Raw genomic sequence first — 27,374 nt, 5'->3', positions numbered from 1 at the left:
ATGCCTGCACTAGGTAGGCACAGGCCATCACTCCTGCTGCAACGAGCAAACAAACTTGAATAAAGGATCATCGAGCTAAGGAAGCAATCAAGAAACAATATCAACTAGTATGCTAGAGAGGGACATTTAGAGATTTGGAGCAGGGGTTTGGTGTAGGGAGACATACTCCACTGGAAAAGAGAAATCACCATACCTTTTGATGAACTCATTTGCTGGCATGATGGAGTGAAATCTAGCAGAATGTCAAGCCGATTTCCCCCACAGGACATTTCCTTAGTGTCAGGGTGGTACAGGATGATGGGGGACTGAGCCAAGAAAGCAGAGTGAAATTTCCTGCACAGTCATGGCACGAACAAACCAAATCCCGCTAGATAAAGGGGCCTGTGACAATCATTAGGTCTCCTCTTCAAGACATTTGCCAGTTTTTGAACCTATAGAAAGCAGGAAGCTTAAATACCTAATGCCTGAGGGAGAGAACTTTCCAAAGTGAGGAATCAGAGACCTACCAGACTCACAGTAAAAACCCAGAAGTGCCATCCCCAAGAAGGGGGCTGAGTCAGAAAAAGTGAAATCATCTGCAATGTTTCAGTGTTTATGAGACAAATTTTCATTGAGAAAGTGTAACGGTAACAAATACATAGCTGGTCTCTCCTTACATTTGCCATACTCTGAAGCTGTGAGAACTGAGAGCCTAAAGAGCTGAATTCAAACATCTGAAAGACTGAAGTCAATAACTGACTGTATTTATTGAAGAATCAAAGACCTGTCAGGCTCACAGCAAAAATCCAGGGAGGCCACAAATCAGGAAAAATCATAGGTAGGATGAGACAAGTAAAGCTCCAACCCAGTTCTGACCTAGTAAAATTCCTGAAATGACTGAAATGATCAGCCACTCTGATTAACAGAGAAAGGGGTAAATCTTCTCTGGTTCAAAGTAATAGCATCTTCAGTCTCTATGAATTTTTTATTCACCATGTCCAGCACACAATCAAAAATTATGAAATTCCTGAAGCAGGAAAAAGTGACTAAAAATTAAGACAAAAAAAAAAAAAAAAAAACAAAACAAGAAAAATTGATTTAGAGGGAATTCAGATTCTGGAGTTAGCACAGAACTTTAAAATGACTATATTGAGAGTAAAAGATGGGGATTAATAGATTAAAATATGGAGAATCTCAACAGAAAATTGGAATCAATTTTAAAAAATCAAATACAGATAAATGAAAAATAAGAAAACTGATCCCCAGCAGACCTTAGGGAATACTAGAAGAAATTTTTTTAGGCTGAAGTAAAATGGCCCAACATAGAACAGAGCTGGCCTCTCCGTCCCATATTGAACTCGAGTTGGAAGAGGCGAGTCCGGTCTCAAAACGGAGGTAAAACCGCCGCCCGGTCGCCCCCAGCCCGACTCCGGCCGTCGCCGCCGCCGCCGCCGCCGCCGCCGCCACCGCCGCCGCCGGGGGTGGGGTGGGGAGGAGGGCCATGATCCAAAGGAACCAGAACAGTTGAGAAAACTGTTTATTGGTGGTCTGAGCTTTGAAACTACAGACGATAGCTTAAGAGAACATTTTGAGGAATGGGGCACACTTACAGATTGTGTGGTGATAAGAGACCCCCAAACAAAACGTTCCAGGGGCTTTGGTTTTGTGACTTACTCTTGGGTTGAAGAGGTGGATGCAGCAATGTGTGCTCGACCACACAAGGTTGATGGGCGTGTAGTGGAACCAAAGAGAGCTGGTTCTAGAGAGGATCTGTAAAGCCTGGTGCCCATCTAACAGTGAAGAAAATTTTTGTTGGTGGTATTAAAGAAGATACAGAAGAATGTAATTTGAGAGACTACTTTGAAAAGCATGGCGAGATTGAAACCATAGAAGTTATGGAAGACAGGCAGAGTGGAAAAAAGAGAGGATTTGCTTTTGTAACTTTTGATGATCATGATACAGTTGATAAAATTGTTGTTCAGAAATACCACACTATTAATGGGCATAATTGTGAAGTGAAAAAGGCCCTTCCTAAAGAAGAAACGCAATCTGCTGGATCACAAAGAGGTCGTGGAGGTGGATCTGGCAACTTTATGGGTCGTGGAGGAAACTTTGGAGGTGGTGGAGGTAACTTTGGCCGTGGTGGAAACTTGGTGGAAGAGGAGGCTATGGTGGTGGAGGTGGTGGCAGCAGAGGTAGTTATGGAGGAGGTGATGGTGGATAGAACGGATTTGGAGGCGACGGTGGTAACTATGGCGGTGGTCCTGGTTACAGTAGTAGAGGAGGCTATGGTGGTGGTGGACCAGGATATGGAAACCAAGATGGGGGATATGGTGGCGGTGGTGGAGGATATGATGGTTACAATGAAGGAGGAAATTTTGGAGGTAACTATGGTGGTGGTGGGAGCTATAATGATTTTGGAAATTATAGTGGACAACAGCAATCAAATGATGGACCCATGAAGGGAGGCAGTTTTGGTGGAAGAAGCTCGGGAAGTCCCTATGGTGGTGGTTATGGATCTGGTGGTGGAAGTGGTGGATATGGTAGCAGAAGGTTCTCAAAACTCACAAGAAAAGGGCTACAGTTCTTGGCAGGAGAGAGAGCGAGGAGGTGTCAGGAAAGCTGCAGGTTACTTTGAGACAGTCGTCCCGAATGCATTAGAGGAACTGTAAAAATCTGCCACAGAAGGAACGATGATCCATAGTCAGAAAAGTTACTGCAGCTTAAACAGGAAACCCTTCTTGCTCAGGACTGTCCTAGCCACAGTTTGCAAAAAGTGCAGCTATTGATTAATGCAATGGAGTGTCAATTAGATGTACATTCCTGAGGTCTTTTATCTGTTGTAGCTTTGTCTTTTTCTTTTTCTTTTCATTACATCAGGTATATTGCCCTGTAAATTGTGGTAGTGGTACCAGGAATAAAAAATTAAGGAATTTTTAACTTTTCAATATTTGTGTAGTTCAGTTTTTCTACATTTTAGTACAGAAACTTTAACAAAATGCAGCTTTGAAGGTGTTTCCTTGTGAGTTAACAAGAAGATCATTGTTAATTAATATTTTGTATGAATTTTGCTGAAGTTAACTGTAAAGAAACACCTGCTGACTTGCAGTTTAAGGGGATCTATTCTCCCCATTTCCAAACCATGAAATGAATGGGCTCTGACATGTGGAGAGAATAGATATTTGTGTTTGCAATGTGTGTCTTAGATAATAGACTTGGGTATTTAAATTAGCATATTTGTGAATTTAATAGCATTAAGACTTACTTCAAATGAAAAATCTCAAAATTCAAAAAAAAAAAAAAAAAGAACAGAGCTGGGAGCTCGATTGGAGCTGCCTGTGGGGGAGGAGCGCCGCCGCCGCCGCCGAGAGCTGGGAGCTCGATTGGCGCTGCCTGCGGGGGAGGAGCGCCGCCGCGAGCTGGGAGCTCGATTGGCGCTGCCTGCGGGGGAGGAGCGTCGCCGCCGCCGCCGCCGCCGCCGCCGCCGCCGCCGCCGCCGCCGCCGCCGCCGCGAGCTGGGAGCTCAGTTGGCGCTGCCTGCTGGGGAGGAGCGCCGCCGCCGCCGCCGCCGCGAGCTGGGAGCTCGATTGGCGCTGCCTGCGGGGTGGAGCGCCGCCGCCGCGAGCTGGGAGCTCGATTGGCGCTGCCTGCGGGGGAGGAGCGCCGCCGCCGCCGCCGCCGCGAGCTGGGAGCTGGATTGGCGCTGCCTGCGGTGGAGGAGCGCCGCCCCCGCGAGCTGGGAGCTGGATTGGCGCTGCCTGCGGGTGAGGAGCGCCGCCGCCGCCGCGAGCTGGGAGCTCGATTGGCGCTGCCTGCGGGGTAGGAGCGCCGCCGCCGCCGCCGCCGCGAGCTGGGAGCTCAGTTGGCGCTGCCTGCGGGGGAGGAGCGCCGCCGCCGCCGCCGCCGCGAGCTGGGAGCTCGATTGGCGCTGCCTGCGGGGGAGGAGCGCCGCCGCCGCCGCCGCGAGCTGGGAGCTGGATTGGCGCTGCCTGCGGGGGAGGAGCGCCGCCGCCGCCGCGAGCTGGGAGCTCAGTTGGCGCTGCCTGCGGGGGAGGAGCGCCGCCGCCGCCGCCGCCGCGAGCTGGGAGCTCGATTGGCGCTGCCTGCGGGGGAGGAGCGCCGCCGCCGCCGCCGCGAGCTGGGAGCTCGATTGGCGCTGCCTGCGGGGGAGGAGCGCCGCCGCCGCCGCCGCCGCGAGCTGGGAGCTGGATTGGCGCTGCCTGCGGGGGAGGAGCGCCGCCGCCGCCGCGAGCTGGGAGCTCAGTTGGCGCTGCCTGCTGGGGAGGAGCGCCACCGCCGCCGCCGCCGCGAGCTGGGAGCTCGATTGGCGCTGCCTGCGGGGTGGAGCGCCGCCGCCGCGAGCTGGGAGCTCGATTGGCGCTGCCTGCGGGGGAGGAGCGCCGCCGCCGCCGCCGCCGCGAGCTGGGAGCTGGATTGGCGCTGCCTGCGGTGGAGGAGCGCCGCCCCCGCGAGCTGGGAGCTGGATTGGCGCTGCCTGCGGGTGAGGAGGGCCGCCGCCGCCGCCGCGAGCTGGGAGCTCGATTGGCGCTGCCTGCGGGGTAGGAGCGCCGCCGCCGCCGCCGCCGCGAGCTGGGAGCTCAGTTGGCGCTGCCTGCGGGGGAGGAGCGCCGCCGCCGCCGCCGCCGCGAGCTGGGAGCTCGATTGGCGCTGCCTGCGGGGGAGGAGCGCCGCCGCCGCCGCCGCGAGCTGGGAGCTCGATTGGCGCTGCCTGCGGGGGAGGAGCGCCGCCGCCGCCGCCGCGAGCTGGGAGCTGGATTGGCGCTGCCTGCGGGGGAGGAGCGCCGCCCCCGCGAGCTGTGAGCTGGATTGGCGCTGCCTGCGGGTGAGGAGCGCCGCCGCCGCCGCCGCCGCCGCCGTCGCCGTCGCCGTGAGTGAGGAAGCGCCTCGGTCAGGCCTGCTGAGGGCCCTCGCCGACGCCTGGGCTTACCCGCCGCCCCGCCAGCTCCGCTCGTTTCCCGTCCCCCGCGGCCCGGCGCGGGGCAGGCCTGCCGGGGCCATGGAGGACGAGGTGGTCCGCATTGCCCAGAAGATGGACAAGATGATGCAGAAGAACGCGGTAAGCGCGGCGGGCGGCGCGGGCCGGAGGGAGGCTGGGCGGCGGGCGGGGGTCAGTCGGCCTGAGGGGTTTCCCGGCCCGCGGTGAGCGCGGCGGGTGCCGCGTGACGGCGGCGAGGCCCGCGCTCTGGGGAGGGGTTCCTGGGGAGGGGGGAGCTTCGTGTCCCGCGGCCGCGTCCCGGGCAGGGGTCCTGGGGGGCGTCCTGTCTCGCAGCCGCGTCCCGGGCAGGGGTTCTGGGGGGCGTCCTGTCCCGCAGCTGCGTCCCGGTCAGGGGTTCTGGGGGGCGTCCTGTCCCGCGGCCGCGTCCCGGGGAGGGGGTCCTGGGGGGGTCCCGGGGAGGGCGTCCGGTCCCGCGGCCACCGGCGCTGGGGCCCGCCCTGGGCGCCCGAGGCCCCTCGTGATTAGCGCAGCCCGGTAAACTCCATCGAGGCGTCCTCCTCATTATTTTAAACGTGACGGTGGTAAAGCCTCGCTGGTTTAGCTGAAGAGTGCAGAGAGCCCTCCCTGTTTGAAAAGAATTCGTTGTCTTTCCCGGGCTCATTGGCCAGCAGCGAGAAAACAACATCAAACAGAGGTTTGTGATCAGTTTTAGACATGAAACTGTTCAAGCAAAACGTGAATTTCCTGGATCTTATTTTTGAGGAAGGCTGAACATTCCCTTGATTGTCTCAACTCTCCTGCATGTTTGCTTAGCAATTAAAAAAGGTGAACTATGCCAGCGTACTTGGCAAGTTGCTAAACTTTTTGGAAAAAGTGGATCTTGTTAGGCCGCGGAGTGCGGGGAGCTGTGTTTAAGGCACTGCCGCCGACGAGGCTGTGCTGCCGGCTGGATTTGGACACATGTCGTTCCTGGTCCTCTCAGTGGTTTACGGTTGCTACCGGTGGCGTTTTCTGTTACTGATAACGTGTGCACGTGAACGTGTTCTCTTGTGGTTTGTATGAGGTGCTCCAGTTTTTGCATTTCTGTCCACCTGTGTGGGTCACTCTCAGTCCCTTGCTTCCGAGTCGTCTATATTTTCAGCTAAACTTCTGAAATTCCAAGTCAAACGAATGTGAAGGAGAGAAGGGCTGCTCTGATTTGCACAGCACTTTGGAGTTACAAAGCGTTTGTGCAGAATTCTTTGGCGACTCACGACAGCTGTGTTGCATTCATTTTACAGAATAAGAAACTGAGTCAGACCAAGCAGTTCACCTCCTTAAATGAAGTGTGCGTTGTGGATTAAGCCAGGACCCGAGTTTCCTGCTGGGCAGCATGCAGAAGTAATGTTAAACACCGAATTCTTAAGACTTCAGACTTGGTGTGCGCCTCTTTTCCTTTAACAGGTGCATTGCCCGGCGTGTAATTTCATACCCTGTTAATCTGTCTTTGCAATTTTGGCTTTTTAAAGTACCTCCTGTTTGTTTTCTGTTCCAGACGTTGCCTGTGCCATTTATTTTTTCTGTTGATACAGGCCTTTCATTCCTCACTGCAAGTGATGAGTTCTGTATATTTGATTGGCTGAACGTTTCTGTTATTCTGTTTAAACTGGCAAGTTTTTTTTCTTTGCCTAGAGAACCCTAGACTCCCCTAGTAGAAGCTGGCTCCTAGGGAAAAAGGCCGTTTCTTGGGTAATTTTTTTCTCGAACTCAGGCTATAAAATGTGTACCTTTTAATCATCTAGTGCACTAGGTGTTTTTGTTTGTTTCCTTTCCTTGAAATAGACGTTTCCTAGAAATGAGGAATTCCTTAGTGAGCAAGTATGGAGAAGACCAGTTTGTATTTATCTGCAGTTCTCAAATTATAAACACATAATGCGTCAGCAGGAGAATGAGGATAAGCTCCACAGATAATCCTCAAGTCTCATTTTTCTTTTCAAATCTTATATTTCTAGTAGTACAGAACTTTACCAATATAAAAACTTGCCCCCCCCCCCCCAAAAAAAAAGAACAGAACTGCAGGAAAGAGCAAAGAGCACTTAAAGTCTGTGTGTGTGTTTAATATATATATGTACATATACCCAGGTACATACACCTTTATATTTATATGTTGTTTTGTAAATAAATGACAATAATAATGTCTTGTGGAGATGTAGAACAGAAGTATACAACAAAAGCACAAACAGCAGGAGGGGGCAAATGGAATTAAACTGTTAAACCTCCATGGGATGGTTCCATGGAGGAGGCAGAGAGGGGGATGGGATCCTCGAAGAGCTGCTGAAGACCTTGCATTTTTTGCAGATCTCTTTAGAATGCTACTTGTATATTATGCTCTCACTGAGTGCACCTGGCTGAGCTATGGCACATTAGCACGGTAAACATTTGTCAGATTTGCCCTAGTCAGAAAATTTTCTATACCTGCCATCCTGCTTGGCACTTAAAATAGTTTTTTTTTTTTAAGGTCTCTATGATATAGGGATGATGGGTGAAGAAGGTAGGCTGCAGGGTAATAATGTAGTATGTATGATCCCATTTTGATACAGTAAACAGAAAGTATTAAATGCATGCCTGTTTGTATGAGCAGTGAGTTTGCATGGTTATCTCAAGAGGGAGGGAATGGGACGGGTAGAGAAAGAGATTGACCACAGGCTATTGTTTTACTTGTTACAAGAGGCATGTGTTGCCTTCATTTCTGATTAAGCTTTTTGTTTACAGATTATTGTAGGTTTACATGCAGTTGTAAGAAATAATAGTGAGATAGGTCCTGTGTGTCCTTTACCCAGTTTTCCCCAATGGTAACATCTTACAGAACCATAGTATACTGTCACAACCTGGGTATTGCCATTGACACAGTCAAGATACAGAACATTTCCATCCCACAGGATCTCTCCTGATGCCATTTTATAGCCACTGCTGCTCCCCCACTCCCCACCAAATCATAATGATCTGATAGTGCAGTGGATAAAGTTGCACTAAAGTTTTTGTGCAGATGATCAAGGGAAAATAGCCCCTGGGGAAGATGGCCCATCTCCCAGTCCCCCGGCCCTATCTGTCCCTGGCAACCTGTCATTTCAAGAATGTTATGTGGGACTTCCCTGGTGGCGCAGCGGTTAAGAATCTGCCTGCCATTGCAGGGGACATGGGTTTGATCCCTTGTCCGGGAAGATCCCACATGCCGCGGAGCAACTAAGCCCATGCGCCACAATGACTGAGCCTGCGCTCTAGAGCCCGGGAGCCACAACTACTGAGCCCACGTGCCACAACTACTGAAGCCCGCGTGCCTAGAGCCCGTGCTCTGCAACAAGAGAAGCCACCGCAGCGAGAAGCCCGCGCACTGCAACAAAGAGTAGCCCCCGCTCGCCGCAACTAGAGAAAGCCCACACGCAGCAACGAAGACCCAACGCAGCCAAAAATAAAATAAATTAACTAATTAATTAAAAAAAAAGAATGCTATGTGAATAAAATCATATAGTGTGTAACCTTTTTTTTTTTTCTTAATTAAAAAAAAGTTTGTTTTTGGCTGCGCTGCCGGTTATGCGATCTTAGTTCCCCGACCAAGGATTGAACCCAGCCCAGGTAGTGAAAGTGCTGAGTGCTAAACACTGGCCCGCCAGGGAATTCCCAGTATGTAACCTTTTGGATTGGCCTTTTTCAATCAATGTAATTCCCTGGAGAGTCATCCAAATTGCATGAATCAATAGTGCTCCTTTTTTTAAAAAAAAAAAATATATATATATTTATTTATTTATTTGGCTGTGCGGGTATATAGTTGCAGCATGCGGGATCTAGTTCCCTGACCAGGGATGGAACCTGGGCCCCCTGCATTGAGAGTGCAGAGTCTTAACCGCTGGAACACCAGAGAGGTCCCAGTGCCGCTTTCTTTTTAATTGCTGAGTAGTATTCCATGGTTTGGCTATACTTCAGTTTGTTTAATCACTTGCCCATTGAAGAACATCTGAGTTTTTTCCCATTTCTTGACTATTACTGAGAGAGATGCTGTGGACATTTGTGTACCTTTTTTTGTGCGAACATGCGTTCTCTGGGGTAAATGCCGTATGGTAAGTGTTGCTTTTTTTTTTTTTTTTTTTTTTTGGCTACGCTGTGCCACATGTGGGATCTTGGTTCCCCAATCAGGGATCGAGCCCGTGCCCCCTGCATTGGGAGCTTGGAGTCTTAACCACTGGACTGCCAGGGAAATTCCTGTATTGCTCCCCCTGCCCCACTTGATTGATTGATTGATTGATTGGTTGATTGGCTGTATTGGGTCTTAGTTGCGGCACGCGGGACCTTCGTTAAGGCATGTGGGATCTTTTTTGTCATTGCGGCGCACGGGCTCTTCGTTGCAGCATGAGAGCTTCTCTCTAGTTGTGGCGTGCGGGTTTTCTCTCTCTAGTTGTGGCACGTGGGCTCTGTAGTTGTGGCGTGCAGGCTCCAGAGCGCGTGGGCTCTGTAGTTTGCTGCACGTGGGCTACCTCATTGAGGTGTGCGAGCTCAGTAGTTTGGCGCGAGGGCTTAGTTGCCCCGCGGCGTGTGGGATCTTAGTTCCCCGACCGGGAATCGAACCCACGTCCCCTGCATTGCAGGGCGGATTCTTTACCACTGAACCACCAGGGAAGTCCCTGTATTGCTTTTTTAAATTAAAAAAAAAAAAAAAAAAGGAAAAGCAATCAGAGGTAAAACAACTAATTATATGATTGCCTTTCAAAGTACATATTCAAACCCTACATTGTTGGTGTACATAACTTCTTTATGTTGATTTCTGGTGTTTAGCTCTAGTAACAAGACAATAATAATAACGCTGTAGTTTTCCTTGTTTCTTTCAACTGATGATCTGTGTATTTCTTACAAATAATAATTAACACTCACAAGCTACCAGGAGGCAAGTAATGGTTAGTGCTGGTGTGGTTAACTCCTTTATAGATAGGGAGGTTGAGGCATGGATATTGTGGAATTTGCCATGTTGAGGCATGGGTATTGTGGAATTTACCTAAGGTTATAACACTGTGTTCTGACTCAGATTCATTCAGATTTACTCCTTCTCTTTCTGTCTCCTGAATTAATAACTCTTTGTAATTTTGACCTAGGTGTGAGGACACGAAAAGGGTTTTTTCCTGTACCTGAGGTTTAGTGCTTGTTTTATAGAAGCAATATAGTATAGTGGTTAGAGTATGCACTTTAGCATCTGATTTTTTTTTCTTCTTAAGTCTTTAATGAATTTGTTACAATATTGCTTCTGTTTTATGTTTTGCACATGCCGGAAAGGTAATAGGCCTTGGCCCCTGGGCCTGGGCTTCGTCTCTTGTGCTGTCTCCTGTCCCTGTTGCCCCCGCGCGCTGGCCCGTCCGTGCTGTGCCAGGGGATATTGGTCGTCTCCCGGCTCAGTTCACAGTAGCTGAAAGGGACAGTGTGTAATGTTCTGATTTCTGCCCATCGTTTTCAAAGGGAGGCTCTGGCCATTGCTCCTCGGGTAAAATGCAGAGGGAGTGCTTTTTAAGATGGGACTGTCAGTGTTAGGGCCACTCCTTAATTACCAAAACGGAATCCCCTTCAGTTCCTCCAGCTGTGTTGTTTTGGCACAGAAAATGTGAGTAATAGGAATTTGGAACTAAGTTGGAGTGAAAAAACGCACCGGTCCCGCCGAATTTTCCATCGAAACAGTTGATTTGTGTTGTCTCTAGGAATTCTAAAGGGCGTACCGTTGCTTCCTAACCGGTGTCATTTGGGAGATCTACCTCTGTACGTTCAAATGATTAATTTTGAGACTTTGCTCATGTGTGCAGTAAACCCTTTAATTCCCTAAGACCTTCCTTTCCTCCATCTCATACCCCATTAAGCCCGCTTCAGTTTATCTCCTGAATTTCTTTGGAATCTGTCAGCTCTCCCTCAACATTCTAATACTGAACTTGCCTGTCTGTTGCGATTAGGTCCTAACTAGTGTCCATATATCTTGTTTCCTTCCAATCCATTCTTCACACAAGAAACCTTCAAAGCAAGTTGGAACATTGCTCATAAACATCGCTCACAAACATTGTTTTGAGAATAGAAAACACAGTGTTGGCCTTTAAGACTCTGCGTGGTCTAGAATCCTCTCTGCTTCTCTAGCCCCATCTTGTGCCACTTGTGCCCTCACTGTCTATGCTTCAGATACACTGAATTAACCTTAGTTCTCACTCATCTGACAGAAGTCAGTTGAGAAATTATTTTTCACTGTGATTCCTAGCATTAAGGAATTTGATGATCAGGTTTTGTATGAGGACTAAAACTAAACTGGGAAGTGGAAGAATTGAGTTTAAACTGTGTCAGTCAACACGCATGTATTAATGATACCTAAGTATTGAACACGGGACTAGGTTTCATGAGGGATACAGAAGTTCTGGCCATCTCTGGTTTTGGATATCCCTTATTTGTTGAGACCTTTGCGTTGTTTGGTTGCCTTTTGTCTGTTTTCCAGATGGGAAAACAGGAACAAGGGAAGTATAGGTTATTACTAAGTGGGGTTGAACAAGTGGAGCAGCAAACTGCAAAGCAGAAAGAAGAGGGACGTACTATAGAGGGATATGATTTCCATTTTCAAGGCGCCTGCGTCCTGTGCAGGGAGACAGCCTAACATAACATGTGCCTAACAAAAAATATATTGACTTCTTACTAAAATCTCCAGTTCATATAACCAAGGGGTTTATACCTTCTCCTTTAAAAGTGATATTCCTGGGGGGAGGGAGGGGCAAGATGGCAGAAGAGTAAGACGTGGAGATCACCTTCCTTCCCACAGATACAGTAGAAATACATCTACACGTGGAACTGCTCCTACAGAACACCCACTGAACGCTGGCAGAAGACGTCAGACCTCCCAAAAGCTTTATTTTATTTTATTTTATCATCTTTATATCTATATATAAAGTACAGTCTTGAGCTAGTACAGGTAGCCTGAGAGTCTTAGAGGCCTTTAGTTAAAGGAATCTAGCCAGCGAACATAATTCTCATACTAAACTGCCACAAGGAAGAAGTTAACTTACCCTGTATGTCAGGGTCCAAAAAAATTTAAAGATGTGCCTAATGCAAAAATAAGTTATAAAGATTTAGGCCAGTCAAAAACTAACAGCAGTTTCAGGTAGAGGTGCATGCCTAATGTAAACCAGCATAGTTTCCATTTACTGCGTTCTTGTAATCACTGAAATAAAAACTTCTACAAGATTAAAAAAAAAAAATTCACCGATTAAAGTAAGTGTACAATTCACTAGTTCTTAGTATTTTCACAACCAATATTGCTATCTAATTCCAGAACATTTTTGTCACGCCCCCCACAAAGAAATCTTGTATATGTTAGCTGTTACTCCCTATTTTCCCCTCCCCAACATCCCCTGGCATCCACTAATCTACTTTCTGTCTATATGGATTTGCTCATCCTGGACATTTCATAGACATGGAATTATACAATATATGACCTTTTGCTATTGGCTTGAAATATTTCTCCCTTTAATAGTGTCAGTTTTTCGGACTTCCCTGGTGGTACAGTGGTTAAGAATCCGCCTGCCAATGCAGGGGACACGGGCTCGAGCCCTGGTCTGGGAAGATCCCACATGCCGCGGAGCAACTAAGCCCGCACGCCAAAACTACTGAGCCTGCGCTCTAGAGCCCAAGAGCCACAACTACTGAAGCCCATGCACTTAGAGCCCGTGCTCCTCAACAAGAGAAGCCACCGCAACGAGAAGGCCACGCACCACAACAAAGAGTAGCCCCTGCTCGCCACAGCTAGAGAAAACCCGCGCGCAGCAACGAAGACCCAACGCAGCCAAAAATAAAAATACAAATAAATAAATAAATAAATTTATTTATTTATTTAAAAAATAGTGTCAGGCTTTATCATTTTAATTCTGTTAGTTTTTCTTTATGTATTTGGGACTTGCTTATACTGCATTTGTCTTTTAAGTCATATAGGAGAAAAACTGAATTACAAACAAAAATACATTTATACTGTCTTTTGTATTTCCTTATGTAGTGGACATACTCCACTGGAAAAGAGAAATCACCATACCTTTTGATGAACTCATTTGCTGGCATGATGGAGTGAAATCTAGCAGAATGTCAAGCCGATTTCCCCCACAGGACATTTCCTTAGTGTCAGGGTGGTACAGGATGATGGGGGACTGAGCCAAGAAAGCAGAGTGAAATTTCCTGCACAGTCATGGCACGAACAAACCAAATCCCGCTAGATAAAGGGGCCTGTGACAATCATTAGGTCTCCTCTTCAAGACATTTGCCAGTTTTTGAACCTATAGAAAGCAGGAAGCTTAAATACCTAATGCCTGAGGGAGAGAACTTTCCAAAGTGAGGAATCAGAGACCTACCAGACTCACAGTAAAAACCCAGAAGTGCCATCCCCAAGAAGGGGGCTGAGTCAGAAAAAGTGAAATCATCTGCAATGTTTCAGTGTTTATGAGACAAATTTTCATTGAGAAAGTGTAACGGTAACAAATACATAGCTGGTCTCTCCTTACATTTGCCATACTCTGAAGCTGTGAGAACTGAGAGCCTAAAGAGCTGAATTCAAACATCTGAAAGACTGAAGTCAATAACTGACTGTATTTATTGAAGCATCAAAGACCTGTCAGGCTCACAGCAAAAATCCAGGGAGGCCACAAATCAGGAAAAATCATAGGTAGCATGAGACAAGTAAAGCTCCAACCCAGTTCTGACCTAGTAAAATTCCTGAAATGACTGAAATGATCAGCCACTCTGATTAACAGAGAAAGGGGTAAATCTTCTCTGGTTCAAAGTAATAGCATCTTCAGTCTCTATGAATTTTTTATTCACCATGTCCAGCACACAATCAAAAATTATGAAATTCCTGAAGCAGGAAAAAGTGACTAAAAATTAAGACAAAAAAAAAACAAAACAAAACAAGAAAAATTGATTTAGAGGGAATTCAGATTCTGGAGTTAGCACAGAACTTTAAAATGACTATATTGAGAGTAAAAGATGGGGATTAATAGATTAAAATATGGAGAATCTCAACAGAAAATTGGAATCAATTTTAAAAAATCAAATACAGATAAATGAAAAATAAGAAAACTGATCCCCAGCAGACCTTAGGGAATACTAGAAGAAATTTTTTTAGGCTGAAGTAAAATGGCCCAACATAGAACAGAGCTGGCCTCTCCGTCCCATATTGAACTCGAGTTGGAAGAGGCGAGTCCGGTCTCAAAACGGAGGTAAAACCGCCGCCCGGTCGCCCCCAGCCCGACTCCGGCCGTCGCCGTCGCCGCCGCCGCCGTCGCCGCCGCCGCCGCCGCCGGGGGTGGGGTGGGGAGGAGGGCCATGATCCAAAGGAACCAGAACAGTTGAGAAAACTGTTTATTGGTGGTCTGAGCTTTGAAACTACAGACGATAGCTTAAGAGAACATTTTGAGGAATGGGGCACACTTACAGATTGTGTGGTGATAAGAGACCCCCAAACAAAACGTTCCAGGGGCTTTGGTTTTGTGACTTACTCTTGGGTTGAAGAGGTGGATGCAGCAATGTGTGCTCGACCACACAAGGTTGATGGGCGTGTAGTGGAACCAAAGAGAGCTGGTTCTAGAGAGGATCTGTAAAGCCTGGTGCCCATCTAACAGTGAAGAAAATTTTTGTTGGTGGTATTAAAGAAGATACAGAAGAATGTAATTTGAGAGACTACTTTGAAAAGCATGGCGAGATTGAAACCATAGAAGTTATGGAAGACAGGCAGAGTGGAAAAAAGAGAGGATTTGCTTTTGTAACTTTTGATGATCATGATACAGTTGATAAAATTGTTGTTCAGAAATACCACACTATTAATGGGCATAATTGTGAAGTGAAAAAGGCCCTTCCTAAAGAAGAAACGCAATCTGCTGGATCACAAAGAGGTCGTGGAGGTGGATCTGGCAACTTTATGGGTCGTGGAGGAAACTTTGGAGGTGGTGGAGGTAACTTTGGCCGTGGTGGAAACTTGGTGGAAGAGGAGGCTATGGTGGTGGAGGTGGTGGCAGCAGAGGTAGTTATGGAGGAGGTGATGGTGGATAGAACGGATTTGGAGGCGACGGTGGTAACTATGGCGGTGGTCCTGGTTACAGTAGTAGAGGAGGCTATGGTGGTGGTGGACCAGGATATGGAAACCAAGATGGGGGATATGGTGGCGGTGGTGGAGGATATGATGGTTACAATGAAGGAGGAAATTTTGGAGGTAACTATGGTGGTGGTGGGAGCTATAATGATTTTGGAAATTATAGTGGACAACAGCAATCAAATGATGGACCCATGAAGGGAGGCAGTTTTGGTGGAAGAAGCTCGGGAAGTCCCTATGGTGGTGGTTATGGATCTGGTGGTGGAAGTGGTGGATATGGTAGCAGAAGGTTCTCAAAACTCACAAGAAAAGGGCTACAGTTCTTGGCAGGAGAGAGAGCGAGGAGGTGTCAGGAAAGCTGCAGGTTACTTTGAGACAGTCGTCCCGAATGCATTAGAGGAACTGTAAAAATCTGCCACAGAAGGAACGATGATCCATAGTCAGAAAAGTTACTGCAGCTTAAACAGGAAACCCTTCTTGCTCAGGACTGTCCTAGCCACAGTTTGCAAAAAGTGCAGCTATTGATTAATGCAATGGAGTGTCAATTAGATGTACATTCCTGAGGTCTTTTATCTGTTGTAGCTTTGTCTTTTTCTTTTTCTTTTCATTACATCAGGTATATTGCCCTGTAAATTGTGGTAGTGGTACCAGGAATAAAAAATTAAGGAATTTTTAACTTTTCAATATTTGTGTAGTTCAGTTTTTCTACATTTTAGTACAGAAACTTTAACAAAATGCAGCTTTGAAGGTGTTTCCTTGTGAGTTAACAAGAAGATCATTGTTAATTAATATTTTGTATGAATTTTGCTGAAGTTAACTGTAAAGAAACACCTGCTGACTTGCAGTTTAAGGGGATCTATTCTCCCCATTTCCAAACCATGAAATGAATGGGCTCTGACATGTGGAGAGAATAGATATTTGTGTTTGCAATGTGTGTCTTAGATAATAGACTTGGGTATTTAAATTAGCATATTTGTGAATTTAATAGCATTAAGACTTACTTCAAATGAAAAATCTCAAAATTCAAAAAAAAAAAAAAAAAAGAACAGAGCTGGGAGCTCGATTGGAGTTGCCTGTGGGGGAGGAGCGCCGCCGCCGCCGCCGAGAGCTGGGAGCTCGATTGGCGCTGCCTGCAGGGGAGGAGCGCCGCCGCGAGCTGGGAGCTCGATTGGCGCTGCCTGCGGGGGAGGAGCGTCGCCGCCGCCGCCGCCGCTGCCGCCGCCGCCTTCGCCGCGAGCTGGGAGCTCGATTGGCGCTGCCTGCGGGGGAGGAGCGCCGCCGCCGCCGCCGCCAGCTGGGAGCTTGATTGGCGCTGCCTGCGGGGGAGGAGCGCCGCCGCCGCCGCCGCCGCGAGCTGGGAGCTGGATTTGCGCTGCCTGCGGGGGAGGAGCGCCGCCGCCGCCGCCGCCAGCTGGGAGCTTGATTGGCGCTGCCTGCGGGGGAGGAGCGCCGCCGCCGCCGCGAGCTGGGAGCTCAGTTGGCGCTGCCTGCTGGGGAGGAGCGCCGCCGCCGCCGCCGCCGCGAGCTGGGAGCTCGATTGGCGCTGCCTGCGGGGTGGAGCGCCGCCGCCGCGAGCTGGGAGCTCGATTGGCGCTGCCTGCGGGGGAGGAGCGCCGCCGCCGCCGCCGCCGCGAGCTGGGAGCTGGATTGGCGCTGCCTGCGGGTGAGGAGCGCCGCCGCCGCCGCCGCGAGCTGGGAGCTCGATTGGCGCTGCCTGCGGGGTAGGAGCGCCGCCGCCGCCGCCGCCGCGAGCTGGGAGCTCAGTTGGCGCTGCCTGCTGGGGAGGAGCGCCGCCGCCGCCGCCGCCGCGAGCTGGGAGCTCGATTGGCGCTGCCTGCGGGGGAGGAGCGCCGCCGCCGCCGCCGCCGCGAGCTGGGAGCTGGATTGGCGCTGCCTGCGGGGGAGGAGCGCCGCCGCCGCCGCGAGCTGGGAGCTCAGTTGGCGCTGCCTGCTGGGGAGGAGCGCCGCCGCCGCCGCCGCCGCGAGCTGGGAGCTCGATTGGCGCTGCCTGCGGGGTGGAGCGCCGCCGCCGCGAGCTGGGAGCTCGATTGGCGCTGCCTGCGGGGGAGGAGCGCCGCCCCCGCGAGCTGGGAGCTGGATTGGCGCTGCCTGCGGGTGAGGAGCGCCGCCGCCGCCGCCGCCGCCAGCTGGGAGCTTGATTGGCGCTGCCTGCGGGGGAGGAGCGCCGCCGCCGCCGCGAGCTGGGAGCTCGGCGCTGCCTGCTGGGGAGGAGCGCCGCCGCCGCCGCCGCCGCGAGCTGGGAGCTCGATTGGCGCTGCCTGCGGGGTGGAGCGCCGCCGCCGCGAGCTGGGAGCTCGATTGGCGCTGCCTGCGGGGGAGGAGCGCCGCCGCCGCCGCCGCCGCGAGCTGGGAGCTGGATTGGCGCTGCCTGCGGTGGAGGAGCGCCGCCCCCGCGAGCTGGGAGCTGGATTGGCGCTGCCTGCGGGTGAGGAGCGCCGCCGCCGCCGCCGCGAGCTGGGAGCTCGATTGGCGCTGCCTGCGGGGGAGGAGCGCCGCCGCCGCCGCCGCCGCGAGCTGGGAGCTCAGTTGGCGCTGCCTGCTGGGGAGGAGCGCCGCCGCCGCCGCCGCCGCCGCGAGCTGGGAGCTCGATTGGCGCTGCCTGCGGGGTGGAGCGCCGCCGCCGCGAGCTGGGAGCTCGATTGGCGCTGCCTGCGGGGGAGGAGCGCCGCCGCCGCCGCCGCCGCGAGCTGGGAGCTGGATTGGCGCTGCCTGCGGGGGAGGAGCGCCGCCCCCGCGAGCTGGGAGCTGGATTGGCGCTGCCTGCGGGTGAGGAGCGCCGCCGCCGCCGCCGCCGCCGCCGCCGCCGCCGCCGTCGCCGTCGCCGTGAGTGAGGAAGCGCCTCGGTCAGGCCTGCTGAGGGCCCTCGCCGACGCCTGGGCTTACCCGCCGCCCCGCCAGCTCCGCTCGTTTCCCGTCCCCCGCGGCCCGGCGCGGGGCAGGCCTGCCGGGGCCATGGAGGACGAGGTGGTCCGCATTGCCCAGAAGATGGACAAGATGATGCAGAAGAACGCGGTAGGCGCGGCGGGCGGCGCGGGCCGGAGGGAGGCTGGGCGGCGGGCGGGGGTCAGTCGGCCTGAGGGGTTTCCCGGCCCGCGGTGAGCGCGGCGGGTGCCGCGTGACGGCGGCGAGGCCCGCGCTCTGGGGAGGGGTTCCTGGGGAGGGGGGAGCTTCGTGTCCCGCGGCCGCGTCCCGGGCAGGGGTCCTGGGGGGCGTCCTGTCTCGCAGCCGCGTCCCGGGCAGGGGTTCTGGGGGGCGTCCTGTCCCGCAGCTGCGTCCCGGTCAGGGGTTCTGGGGGGCGTCCTGTCCCGCGGCCGCGTCCCGGGGAGGGGGTCCTGGGGGGGTCCCGGGGAGGGCGTCCGGTCCCGCGGCCACCGGCGCTGGGGCCCGCCCTGGGCGCCCGAGGCCCCTCGTGATTAGCGCAGCCCGGTAAACTCCATGGAGGCGTCCTCCTCATTATTTTAAACGTGACGGTGGTAAAGCCTCGCTGGTTTAGCTGAAGAGTGCAGAGAGTCCTCCCCGTTTGAAAGAATTCGTTGTCTTTCCCGGGCTCATTGGCCAGCAGCGAGAAAACAACATCAAACAGAGGTTTGTGATCAGTTTTAGACATGAAACTGTTCAAGCAAAACGTGAATTTCCTGGATCTTATTTTTGAGGAAGGCTGAACATTCCCTTGATTGTCTCAACTCTCCTGCATGTTTGCTTAGCAATTAAAAAAGGTGAACTATGCCAGTGTACTTGGCAAGTTGCTAAACTTTTTGGAAAAAGTGGATCTTGTTAGGCCGCGGAGTGCGGGGAGCTGTGTTTAAGGCACTGCCGCCGACGAGGCTGTGCTGCCGGCTGGATTTGGACACATGTCGTTGCTGGTCCTCTCAGTGGTTTACGGTTGCTACCGGTGGCGTTTTCTGTTACTGATAACGTGTGCACGTGAACGTGTTCTCTTGTGGTTTGTATGAGGTGCTCCAGTTTTTGCATTTCTGTCCACCTGTGTGGGTCACTCTCAGTCCCTTGCTTCCGAGTCGTCTATATTTTCAGCTAAACTTCTGAAATTCCAAGTCAAACGAATGTGAAGGAGAGAAGGGCTGCTCTGATTTGCACAGCACTTTGGAGTTACAAAGCGTTTGTGCAGAATTCTTTGGCGACTCACGACAGCTGTGTTGCATTCATTTTACAGAATAAGAAACTGAGTCAGACCAAGCAGTTCACCTCCTTAAATGAAGTGTGCGTTGTGGATTAAGCCAGGACCCGAGTTTCCTGCTGGGCAGCATGCAGAAGTAATGTTAAACACCGAATTCTTAAGACTTCAGACTTGGTGTGCGCCTCTTTTCCTTTAACAGGTGCATTGCCCGGCGTGTAATTTCATACCCTGTTAATCTGTCTTTGCAATTTTGGCTTTTTAAAGTACCTCCTGTTTGTTTTCTGTTCCAGACGTTGCCTGTGCCATTTATTTTTTCTGTTGATACAGGCCTTTCATTCCTCACTGCAAGTGATGAGTTCTGTATATTTGATTGGCTGAACGTTTCTGTTATTCTGTTTAAACTGGCAAGTTTTTTTTCTTTGCCTAGAGAACCCTAGACTCCCCTAGTAGAAGCTGGCTCCTAGGGAAAAAGGCCGTTTCTTGGGTAATTTTTTTCTCGAACTCAGGCTATAAAATGTGTACCTTTTAATCATCTAGTGCACTAGGTGTTTTTGTTTGTTTCCTTTCCTTGAAATAGACGTTTCCTAGAAATGAGGAATTCCTTAGTGAGCAAGTATGGAGAAGACCAGTTTGTATTTATCTGCAGTTCTCAAATTATAAACACATAATGCGTCAGCAGGAGAATGAGGATAAGCTCCACAGATAATCCTCAAGTCTCATTTTTCTTTTCAAATCTTATATTTCTAGTAGTACAGAACTTTACCAATATAAAAACTTGCCCCCCCCCCCCCAAAAAAAAAGAACAGAACTGCAGGAAAGAGCAAAGAGCACTTAAAGTCTGTGTGTGTGTTTAATATATATATGTACATATACCCAGGTACATACACCTTTATATTTATATGTTGTTTTGTAAATAAATGACAATAATAATGTCTTGTGGAGATGTAGAACAGAAGTATACAACAAAAGCACAAACAGCAGGAGGGGGCAAATGGAGTTAAACTGTTAAACCTCCATGGGATGGTTCCATGGAGGAGGCAGAGAGGGGGATGGGATCCTCGAAGAGCTGCTGAAGACCTTGCATTTTTTGCAGATCTCTTTAGAATGCTACTTGTATATTATGCTCTCACTGAGTGCACCTGGCTGAGCTATGGCACATTAGCACGGTAAACATTTGTCAGATTTGCCCTAGTCAGAAAATTTTCTATACCTGCCATCCTGCTTGGCACTTAAAATAGTTTTTTTTTTTTAAGGTCTCTATGATATAGGGATGATGGGTGAAGAAGGTAGGCTGCAGGGTAATAATGTAGTATGTATGATCCCATTTTGATACAGTAAACAGAAAGTATTAAATGCATGCCTGTTTGTATGGGCAGTGAGTTTGCATGGTTATCTCAAGAGGGAGGGAATGGGACGGGTAGAGAAAGAGATTGACCACAGGCTATTGTTTTACTTGTTACAAGAGGCATGTGTTGCCTTCATTTCTGATTAAGCTTTTTGTTTACAGATTATTGTAGGTTTACATGCAGTTGTAAGAAATAATAGTGAGATAGGTCCTGTGTGTCCTTTACCCAGTTTTCCCCAATGGTAACATCTTACAGAACCATAGTATACTGTCACAACCTGGGTATTGCCATTGACACAGTCAAGATACAGAACATTTCCATCCCACAGGATCTCTCCTGATGCCATTTTATAGCCACTGCTGCTCCCCCACTCCCCACCAAATCATAATGATCTGATAGTGCAGTGGATAAAGTTGCACTAAAGTTTTTGTGCAGATGATCAAGGGAAAATAGCCCCTGGGGAAGATGGCCCATCTCCCAGTCCCCCGGCCCTATCTGTCCCTGGCAACCTGTCATTTCAAGAATGTTATGTGGGACTTCCCTGGTGGCGCAGCGGTTAAGAATCTGCCTGCCATTGCAGGGGACATGGGTTTGATCCCTTGTCCGGGAAGATCCCACATGCCGCGGAGCAACTAAGCCCATGCGCCACAATGACTGAGCCTGCGCTCTAGAGCCCGGGAGCCACAACTACTGAGCCCACGTGCCACAACTACTGAAGCCCGCGTGCCTAGAGCCCGTGCTCTGCAACAAGAGAAGCCACCGCAGCGAGAAGCCCGCGCACTGCAACAAAGAGTAGCCCCCGCTCGCCGCAACTAGAGAAAGCCCACACGCAGCAACGAAGACCCAACGCAGCCAAAAATAAAATAAATTAACTAATTAATTAAAAAAAAAGAATGCTATGTGAATAAAATCATATAGTGTGTAACCTTTTTTTTTTTTCTTAATTAAAAAAAAGTTTGTTTTTGGCTGCGCTGCCGGTTATGCGATCTTAGTTCCCCGACCAAGGATTGAACCCAGCCCAGGTAGTGAAAGTGCTGAGTGCTAAACACTGGCCCGCCGGGGAATTCCCAGTATGTAACCTTTTGGATTGGCCTTTTTCAATCAATGTAATTCCCTGGAGAGTCATCCAAATTGCATGAATCAATAGTGCTCCTTTTTTTTAAAAAAAAATATATATATATATTTATTTATTTATTTATTTGGCTGTGCGGGTATTTAGTTGCAGCATGCGGGATCTAGTTCCCTGACCAGGGATGGAACCTGGGCCCCCTGCATTGAGAGTGCAAAGTCTTAACCGCTGGAACACCAGAGAGGTCCCAGTGCCGCTTTCTTTTTAATTGCTGAGTGGTATTCCATGGTTTGGCTATACTTCAGTTTGTTTAATCACTTGCCCATTGAAGAACATCTGAGTTTTTTCCCATTTCTTGACTATTACTGAGAGAGATGCTGTGGACATTTGTGTACCTTTTTTTGTGCGAACATGCGTTCTCTGGGGTAAATGCCGTATGGTATGTGTTGCTTTTTTTTTTTTTTTTTTTTGGCTACGCTGTGCCACATGTGGGATCTTGGTTCCCCAATCAGGGATCGAGCCCGTGCCCCCTGCATTGGGAGCTTGGAGTCTTAACCACTGGACTGCCAGGGAAATTCCTGTATTGCTCCCCCTGCCCCACTTGATTGATTGATTGATTGATTGGTTGATTGGCTGTATTGGGTCTTAGTTGCGGCACGCGGGACCTTCGTTAAGGCATGTGGGATCTTTTTTGTCATTGCGGCGCACGGGCTCTTCGTTGCAGCATGAGAGCTTCTCTCTAGTTGTGGCGTGCGGGTTTTCTCTCTCTAGTTGTGGCGTGCAGTCTCCAGAGCGCGTGGGCTCTGTAGTTTGCTGCACGTGGGCTACCTCATTGAGGTGTGCGAGCTCAGTAGTTTGGCGCGAGGGCTTAGTTGCCCCGCGGCGTGTGGGATCTTAGTTCCCCGACCGGGAATCGAACCCGCGTCCCCTGCATTGCAGGGCGGATTCTTTACCACTGAACCACCAGGGAAGTCCCTGTATTGCTTTTTTAAATTTAAAAAAAAAAAAAAAGGAGAAGCAATTAGAGGTACAACAACTAATTATAAGATTGCCTCTCAAAGTACATATTCAAACCCTACATTCTTGGTGTACATAACTTCTTTATGTTGATTTCTGGTGTTTAGCTTTAGTAACAAGGCAATAATAATAACGCTGTAGTTTTCCTTGTTTCTTTCAACTGATGATCTGTGTATTTATTACAAAATAATTTTTTTTTTTTTTTTACAAGTAATATTAACACTCACAAGCTACCAGGAGGCAAGTAATGGTTAGCGCTGGTGTGGTTAACTCCTTTATAGATAGGGAGGTTGAGGCATGGGTATTGTGGAATTTGCCATGTTTAGGCATGGGTATTGTGGAATGTGCCTAAGGTTATACTATAGCACTGTGTTCTGACTCAGATTCATTCAGATTTATTCCTTCTCTTTCTGTCTCCTGAATTAACTCTTTGTAATTTTGACCTAGGTGTGAGGACACGAAAAGGGTTTTTTCTGTATCTGACGTTTAGTGCTTGTTTTATAGAAGCAATATAGTATAGTTTTTAGAGTATGCACTTTAGCATGTGATTTTTTTTTTTTTCTTAAGTCTTTAATGAATTTGTTACAATATTGCTTCTGTTTTATGTTTTGCACATGCCGGAAAGGTAATAGGCCTTGGCCCCTGGGCCTGGACTTCGTCTCTTGTGCTGTCTCCTGTCCCTGTTGCCGCCGCGCGCTGGCCCGTCCGCGCTGTGTCAGGGCGTATTGGTCGTCTCGCGGCTCAGTTCACAGTAGCTGAAAGGGACAGTGTGTTATGTTCTGATTTCTCCCCATCGTTTTCAAAGGGAGGCTCTGGCCATTGCTCCTCGGGTAAAATGCAGAGGGAGTGCTTTTTAAGATGGGACTGTCAGTGTTGGGGACACTCCTCAATTACCAAAACGGAATCCCCTTCAGTTCCTCCAGCTGTGTTGTTTTGGCACAGAAAATGTGAGTAATAGGAATTTGGAACTAAGTTGGAGTGAAAAAACGCACCGGTCCCGCCGAATTTTCCATCGAAACAGTTGATTTGTGTTGTCTCTAGGAATTCTAAAGGGCGTACCGTTGCTTCCTAACCGGTGTCATGTGGGAGATCTACCTCTGTACGTTCAAATGATTAATGTTGAGACTCTGCTCATGTGTGCAGTAAACCCTTTAATTCCCTAAGACCTTCCTTTCCTCCATCTCATACCCCATTAAGCCCGCTTCAGTTTATCTCCTGAATTTCTCTGGAATCTGTCAGCTCTTCCTCAACATCCTAATACTGAACTTGCCTGTCTGTTGCGATTAGGTCCTAACTAGTGTCCATATATCTTGTTTCCCTCCAATCCATTCTTCACACAAGAAACCTTCAAAGCAAGTTGGAACATTGCTCATAAACATCGCTCACAAACATTGTTTTGAGAATAGAAAACACACACTGGTGGCCTTTAAGACTCTGCGTGCTCTAGAATCCTCTCTGCTTCTCTAGCCCCATCTTGTGCCACGTTTGCCCTCACTTTCTATGCTTCAGATACACTGAATTAACCTTAGTTCTCACTCATCTGACAGAAGTCAGTTGAGAAATTATTTTTCACTGTGATTCCTAGCATTAAGGAATTTGATGATCAGGTTTTGTATGAGGACTAAAACTAAACTGGGAAGTGGAAGAATTGCGTTTCAACTGTTTCAGTCAACACGCATGTATTAATGATACCTAAGTATTGAACACCGGGCTAGGTTTCATGAGGGATACAGAAGTTCTGGCCATCTCTGGTTTTGGGTATCCCTTATTTGTTGAGACCTTTGCGTTGTTTGGTTGCCTTTTGTCTGTTTTCCAGATGGGAAAACAGGAACAAGGGAAGTATAGGTTATTACTAGGTGGGGTTGAACAAGTGGAGCAGCAAACTGCAAAGCAGAAAGAAGAGGGACGTACTATAGAGGGATGTGATTTCCATTTTCAAGGCGCCTGCGTCCTGTGCAGGGAGACAGCCTAACATAAAATGTGCCTAACAAAAGATCTATTGACTTCTTACTAAAAATCTCCAGTTCATATAACCCAGGGGTTTATACCTTCTCCTTTAAAAGTTCTATTCCTGGGACTTCCCTGGTGGTCCAGTGGTGAAGACTCTGCGCTTCCAATGCAGCAGGCGTGGGTTCAATCCCTGGTTGGGGAGCTAAGATCCCACATGCTGCGCAGCCAAAGAAATTTTTTTCAAAAGTTATACTCCTGTGTTGTTGAATTTAGTGGTTTAGATTTTGTTTGAATGTTAAGAAGATTTCAGTTTATTTACCAGGAACAAACAAAACATAATGTAAAAATAGTTTCCCAGAAACGATTTCCATCGTTCTCTTCTTCCCTTTCTCCCGCAGACTGACTGGTGTTTCATCTTGACAAGTTCTCTGAACTTCTCTGTCATTCCATAGGAAAGCGGTCTGGCTTGGAGGTTGCAATCCCAGGGAATTTTTCATCAGCGGGGAAGTCTCCATCACTACAGAGGAATCAAGGTTGAAGTCAGTCCCGGGTAAGTGAGATGCTCCCCCTAAACACCAACACAGCAGTCGTGTACCTTTCAAGGGGTTCAGGGGCAAGATGGGCAAGGCATTTCTACTAACTCTTCTTAAGGATCATGGACAGTGCCCTATGCTACGAGGTAAGCGGTGACTGTTGTAATTCTTACTGGTGATCATTTCATGTCACTGATCCTTGGCTCTCTTTGTATCTCATAGGACTGTTGTAAGTCCAATACAAAATGAGTCTTCTTTTTAAAAAACTGAAATGTTTTACAAAGCCTAGCATTCTCATAGAGAGTCCTTTGAATTCTCCCCACTTTCCCGAGAGGCTAAGAACACTTCACACCATGAACTAGGAGAGGGGGTAGAGCCCTTTCTGATGAAATATAGAAACAAAGACAGAGTCTTAGCCTGCTTGCTCTCTGGACAGGATCTCGGACCACAAGGTCTTAAATCCTGGTATAAATGACGGAAGTGAGGACAGTTCAACTGGCACTCTCATAACAAGAGTTCTGAAACACCTTCCAAAGAGACTGTAGCAGTAGACGAGGGAAGGGAGTGCTACAGTGTGGTAGTACAGGGGGAATGCTCGGCTACAGCAGTGAAAAATGTGGTACCTATTGGTGTGCTCTCGGGGTTCTTGTACATGTAGCATAGATGACCTTTACAGTGTCCCTCCCACCTTCCCACCTGCATTAGGTGTTCTGTTTTTTTGTTTGTTTTTTTTTTTTTAATTTACGTTTATTGATTGATTGATTGATTGAACTTATTTATTCTACGTATTTATTTTTTTGGCTGCACTGGGTCCTCATTGGTGTGCACGGGCTTTCTCTAGTTGCGGCTAGCGGGGTCTACTCTTGGTTGCGGTGTGCGGGCTTCTCATCGCGGTGGCCTCTCTTGTTGCGGAGCATGGGCTGTAGGCGCGTGGGCTTCGGTAGTTGCGGCTCACGGGCTCTGGAATGCAGGCTCAGTCGTTGTGGCACATGCGCTTAGTTGCTGCACGGCATGTGGGATCTTCGCAGACCGGGGCTCGAAGCCGTGTCCCCTGCATTGGCAGGCGCCACCAGGGAAGCCCTAGCTGTTCTTACATAGAGTCTAAAAACAGAGAGCACTGAGAGAAGGTAGTGGTTATTAAAGGCTCAGGATCTAAATTCTACCTGTCTCTACACCCCTTCCCAGCTGTCGATTTGACCCCGTTTGTGAATGCCGACCTCATTCTTCAACTTTCTCTGCCGTTTGTATACTCACCTTGAAAACTTGTTTCTGTGATGCGTTGAGCAGACACAGGGTGGCAGATTGCAGAGGTGGAAGCTGGTGGTCGGATATTTGTGGGCTGAATCTCCTTCAGTCCCATTCCCATTTCTGGTTGCGCAGAGGCCCTACTTCCTGTGTATGACGTGGAGCCATAGGATTGCGGGCAGGAGCCAAGTTCTCCATACAGTGAAGACCCCAGTGTGCCTTGGTTATAGTAATATACCTGGCTTCCTTCCTGGTAGGGAAGTGACAGGCGGCTATGCCCCTGATTTGGAATCTGAGATGGTGCTCCCTGAGCAAGCCTGGCAGAAAGTGATGGATATAGAGGGACCATGTTATTGGCGTCTGAAGTTTTATCATACTGGGCTGCCATAAACATGGAGGAAGCAGCTGGGTGCCGGTCAGTGAGTGCCAGAGTAAAGTCTCCGAGTGAAGAGGAATTCTTTTCAGTGCTTCCTGTGATGTCCCACTCAAGAACACCTGGATAGGAAGGAGCTGAAGTGGAGATCTGGCTGTGGTCAGTAACTCCAGATAACATAGTCGTGCTGGAATGTTGGTAAAGGTAGGCACTACCCATGAGTGTCTGGAAAGAGGTACCGGTAGCCGATGCCGAACTGACGGCAGGGGCAGAGACTCTGGAGAAGTTGCAGACACTTCGTGTTAGGGAAGTTGCATTGCTCACCACAGGAAGAGAATGCTGCAGAGAATTTAGAGTTCCAAGTAGAGATGGATTTTGGAAATTTTCTGTAAGAACAAGAGGGTCATGAAAAACTCAGGGAGGTTGAGAAATTCTCACTACGTTTGAGGAACAGCATTATCTTAAGGTTCTTGCTCTCAGGACACCTCTACTATCGACCCTTCCTGAGAAACCCAAAATCAGACAGTTAATGATGGCTGTAAGGACTGAGCAGTTTTCCACTCTTCTGTATTAACTGCCTGTGCTCCCATCTTGGGCACAGATGGGCAGAAGAGCCAAGTGGTATGGTTCAGACA

General features: G+C 49.3%; 1 long non-coding RNA gene and 1 pseudogene across 6 annotated transcripts in view; both read left to right on the top strand.

The window, feature by feature from the left end:
- Positions 1–23,393, top strand: LOC309653909 (annotated as a pseudogene). Its single transcript has 4 exons — positions 1–13; positions 1,343–2,532; positions 14,157–15,339; positions 23,384–23,393. The product of its transcript is annotated as an uncharacterized misc_RNA (transcript).
- LOC309653911 overlaps positions 1–27,374 on the top strand; it is a 136,171-nt gene that overhangs the window by 2,402 nt on the left and 106,395 nt on the right. Inside the window, exon 1 of one of the 5 annotated variants that reach the window (XR_014259608.1) lies at positions 24,993–25,121. The exons of 1 other annotated variant lie outside the window; for it this stretch is intronic. This is a non-coding gene — a long non-coding RNA (uncharacterized lncRNA). Of the gene's footprint in view, positions 1–24,992; positions 25,139–26,879; positions 26,899–27,374 lie in introns of those variants that run through there. 3 more of the 5 variants (XR_014259609.1, XR_014259610.1, XR_014259611.1) reach the window with 3 other exon arrangements.

This window comes from Balaenoptera physalus (assembly GCF_965194825.1).
Source record: "Balaenoptera physalus genome assembly, contig: HAP1_SCAFFOLD_1454, whole genome shotgun sequence".
Classification (NCBI taxonomy): domain Eukaryota; kingdom Metazoa; phylum Chordata; class Mammalia; order Artiodactyla; family Balaenopteridae; genus Balaenoptera; species Balaenoptera physalus.
Note: the sequence above shows the minus strand (reverse complement) of the source record. Positions and strands in the feature narration are given on the sequence as shown.